Source organism: Vespa mandarinia, chromosome 5, assembly GCF_050613455.1.
Source record: "Vespa mandarinia isolate Hongniang chromosome 5, ASM5061345v1, whole genome shotgun sequence".
NCBI lineage: Eukaryota > Metazoa > Arthropoda > Insecta > Hymenoptera > Vespidae > Vespa > Vespa mandarinia.
The window spans coordinates 2,822,501-2,827,500 of NC_140814.1; the positions used below are offsets into that span (position 1 = coordinate 2,822,501).

Here is a 5,000-nt window from a genome sequence, read left to right on the forward strand (position 1 = left end):
GAGAGAGAGAGAGATAGATAGAGAGAGATGGAGAGAAATTTAATTATTTATCGATGTAAGCGAGAGTCTCTAATACATATTGCGTGCCGCGTGAGGTAAGCACAAATTTATAACGCAATTGCTCAAGTTATTCCTAGCGCGTTGCAACTCGGTTAATGATTCCCCGGGATTGTTAAAAGAGTTATGTCGGAGAGATATTACGGAACGCGATAAATTCTGATCGTAAAGCCTCGTCGGACCATTAAAGGTGTAGAGGTGAACTGGTGAACTCGTTGGTTGTTCGGAGCAAACGCGAGGGCGTGCTTGCTTGCTTTTTCTTTCGATGAAATAAAAATATATCTCTCTCTCTCTCTCTCTCTCTCTCTCTCTCTCTCTCTCTCTTCATCAACGTTTCCCTGTTTTTCTTTCTCTCTCTCCCCCTCTCTCTTTCTCTCTTTCTTTTTCTCTCTCTCTCTTTTTCTCTCTCTCTTTCTTTCTCTCTTATATCGCTCGGAGGTATTCAATTTGATCCTCCATTCATTCTTCTCATCTTAACGATCGATTTCCTGCATTTATTTTTCTTTTCCTTTTTTATTTTATTTTTCTGTTTCCTTTTCTTTCTTTTTTTATTTTTAATATCTTTGTTTTTTTTTCTTCTTCTTCTTCCTCTTCTTTTTTGCTCTTTTTTTTTTTTTTTAGATTTATTCATTTTTTGTTTAGTTTCATTTATTGATTTATTTCTTATTCTATTTGATCTTTCATTTGATTTTTTATTTGATTTTTTGCTGAAATACAACACACACACACACACACACACAGAGAGAGAGAGAGAGAGAGAGAGAGAGAGAGAGACACAGCACGTTTATCAAAACTTTTTCAATTATTTTTATTTTTCATTCGTTTTTTCATTTTATTCGATTTTATTTATTTTTTATTTTTCATTTATCTATTTTTTTTTTTTTTAAATTTTGTTTAAATAGAGAGAGAGAGAGAGAAATAATAAAATGCCAGTGTGTGTACGTAGGTAAGATAGAAAGATTATAATACGTTGGATGAGCGAGCGAGCGAACGAGCCAAGCAAGTCAGTCGACTGGTGTAATATTAGTGGAAGATAAATTGTACGATAAACGCGAGTTAACTGTAGGAAAAAGAAAGGGGGAAAAAAAAAAGAAGAAGAAAAGAATTAAGATTAATAAATACGTTATATGAGTATACATGAGTGTGTGATGTGTATATATATATATATATATATATATACATATGCGTATATATATATATATATACATATGCGTATATATATATATACATATGCGTATATATATATATATATATATATATATATATATATATATGCGCGTTCGTTTGGTCCTGTATTTCATCGAAAAGGACGTGTACGTTGGTAACACACGATGATGTCTGTATGCGTATATATATATATATATATATATATATATATATATATAATATTTTATAATATGAATACCACTACCACTCACTTAGATAATATCTTTTAGTTCGGGCATTTACGTGCCAAGAATAATAACACGGATGTGCGACTCACGCGATCGTTACGAAATTTTTCCGAGTCCTCCGCACTTTTGTCTCGACTTTAAACGCGTATGAACATATACACATTTATATATATATATATATATATATATATATATAATATTTATATATATATATATATATATATATATATATATACACGTAACATTTATACGTTAAAGTGTTTTTTCGTCAGCGACGTTTCGTTTAGTAAGATAACTAGTTTCTTTTCTTTCTTCCTATCTTTTTTCTTCTCTTTTTCTTTTTCTTTTTTTTTGTTTTTCTTCTTTTCTTTTTTTTTTCTTTACTTTTTTTTTTTTTTTTTTTTTTTTTTTTTTTTTTTTTTTTTTGATGCTTTTAGTGAAAACGAGAGTTATGCAACTTTTTAGTCAGTATGATTATACCAGGCTATATATCTGTCCGTATATTTCTGTGTTTCTGAATATGTAAACATTTATTTATACTTTATTACCTTTTTCAAGGAGTTATCTCGATCAAAAAAGGGGGGAAACGACCTTCGATCATTAGCACGTGTGTTCGAGATTCTTACGTCGTGACTCCTTTACATATAAATATATATGTATATATATATATATATATATATATATATATATATTATACACACACATATACATATATAAATGTATACGTTATATGTATGTGTATATATGTATGTTGAAGCCTTTACGGTGTAATAAACGCTGCCAATTATATTTATGAGTCATTTCCGTTCTCTCTCTCTCTCTCTCTCTCTCTCTCTCTCTCTCTCTCTTTCTCTCTCTCTCTCTCTCTTTCTCTCTCTCTCTCTCTCTTTCTCTCTCATGTGTATTCTTCCATAGTTTCACCTATTTATTTATTTATTTTTTTCTTTTTTTAATCTACGAAATAGATACATACATATTTCTCAGAAAATGAATCATTGCGAGATAATTTCAACGAAATCGGTATTTCGAAGGAAAAAAAAAAAAGCAAAAAAAAAAGGAAGAAGAAAAAGAAGAAATAGAGGAATGATTTTAAAATATATATATAATCGACAAATGTTAATATAATTCGCGACAAAGCGGTGTCGGATTATGAGTAAAAGAAAGAGAGAAAGAGAGAGAGAGAGACATACAGAAGAGAAAGAGAAAGAGAGAGAGAGAGAGAGAGACATAGAGAAGAGAAAGAGAAAGAGAAAGAGAGAGAGAGAGAAAGATGGAGGTGGGAAAGAGAGAGAGAAAGATACAAAGCGTACTTTCTTTCATTGAAACATCCTTGAAAGTCCGGAAAATTCCATTAAAATGAAAATGGAGGCGGCTACAATTCTCGTTTCTCCGCCCTCTTCTTTTTCCTTCTACCCCCCAGCCCCCATTTCTTTTTTATTTATTTTTTTTTCATATTCGTTCTCTCTCTCTCTCTCTCTCTCTCACTCTCTTTCTCTTTCTCTTTTTCTCTTTTTCTCTATCTCTCACTCTTCCCCTATCTCTATTTCTCTTTTCACGTTTCGTTCTCATTTTCTTTCGACTCGATTCGAGCAAACGTATTCGTTTCTATCCGTACAAATACAGTCGTTTCCTTGCTTATTTTAACGAAAATAAATATCAAAGAAAGAAAGAAAAGTAAAAAAAAAATTAAAGAAAGAAAGAAAGAAAGAAAGAAAGAAAGAAAAAAAAGTGGAGAAAAGAAAATCACTGTTATTTTATTACAACACCTATAACTTTATCACTGTCTTGTTCGAATGTCGAACGAGAAGGATAAAACGAGATATATCTATACACATACAACACATATATCTATATATTACACACACATGTATATATATATACTTTTATATATATATATATATATATATATATATATATATATATATATAAAAGAAGATTCGATAGGTGATGACGTAAGTTGTAACCGATGACGAGAACGTTGCTTCGGACGATGATAGGGACTCGAAAGTAGGCCAATAAAAGATCCATTATTCAGCGTTAATAACGCATACGTAGCCCGATGAAACGAGATAAATCATGAAATCTAACTTTTTCTTTCCTTTTTCTCGTTTTCTTTTTCTTTTTTTATTTTTTTTCTCTCTCTCTCTCTCTCTCTCTCTCCTTTTTCAAAGCCAAACGAAACCTATCCCGCTCACATATATCTTTGTCATAATAATGATAATAATAATAATTATTATTATTATTAATTATATTTATTTATAATAACTATTATTAATTATTATTATTATTATTATTATCATTATCATTATTATTATAGTATCTCATTTTAAATTAAACTCGAGTAAAGAAAATAATCTTATTTGTTATTTTTCTCCTTAATAAAACGTCTCTCTCGAAGAGCATTCTCTAAAGACGATTTTCTTCTTCTCCTATCTCTCTCTCTCTCACTTTCTCTTTATTTCTCTCTTTCTCTGTCTCTTTTATACTCTTTTTTTTTTCCTTTTTTCTATTCTTTTGCTCGTCGCGTGTCGGTACGTCGACGCTTAACAGCGACATTAACTTTCTTCGTAGACATTCGGTACATCCCATAAAGATAAATTGACAGGGAATACTGTGTACGAATGCAAGAGACCGAGAATTGTTAGACTGATAGAAAGAAAGAAAGAAAGAAAGAAAGAGAGAGGAAGAGAGAGAGAGAGAAATCGAGATAGATCGATGAGAGCAAGAGAGAGACTGAGAGAGAGGGTAAGGGTGAGGGTGGAGGAGATAGTGGTAGTGGTAGTTGTAGCGATGTTGATGTTCGTGGTGATATTAGTAGTATTCGTGGTCATAGTAGTAGTAGTAAAGAAACTAGAGAGAGAAAGAGAGAGAGAGAAAAAAAGAGGGAGAGAGAGAGAGAGAGGAATAGAAGAGACGGGGGGGAGTGCTGAGGGGTTGCGTTGAGCAGCAACACGGCTTTCGCGTTCGATCGATAGGCAGAGGCAGCTTCCTTCAAAGGAAAATTCCTCACGCTATTAAATCCAATTTAAAAACTTTTATTCCCTCCCCTTCTTTCCTCCACCTCCGTCTCTTCCTCTTTTTTTTCCTCTTCCTCTTCCTCCTCTTCTTCCACCTCACTTCGTTCCTCCACCTCCTCTCTCTCTCCGACGGCAAATTTATTTTCCTTCGCTCCCCTTTGTGAAAGGGAATAAATTGCTAAAAGGATTTCGAACAATATAACGCTATCTATCATCCAAGCCGAGAGAGAGAGAGAGAGATAGTCTGTGAGAGAGAGAGTGAGGAGGGTTGGACGGGGGAGAGGGGACGAAACAGAGCCAGAAGTAGAGAGGGGTAGATTCTTTGATTCTGCTTTCGCATTCTTCTTTCTTTCTTTCTCTTTCTCTCTCTCTCTCTCTTTTTTTTTCTCTTTTTTCCTCTTTTTTTCTCTTTTTTTCTTTCTCATTTTGTCTCTCATTTTGTCTCTCTTTTTTGTTTCCTATATATGTCTCTCTCTCTCTCTCTCTCTCTCTCTCTCTCTCTCTCTCTCTCTCTCTCTCTCTGTGTGTTTTT

The 5,000-nt window shown here is 32.7% G+C and overlaps 1 protein-coding gene across 8 annotated transcripts in view; it reads left to right on the forward strand.

Annotated features, from left to right (window-relative positions):
- Window positions 1-5,000, forward strand: part of LOC118441571 (TOX high mobility group box family member 4) — a 218,704-nt gene that overhangs the window by 194,686 nt on the left and 19,018 nt on the right. The window lies entirely within an intron of this gene.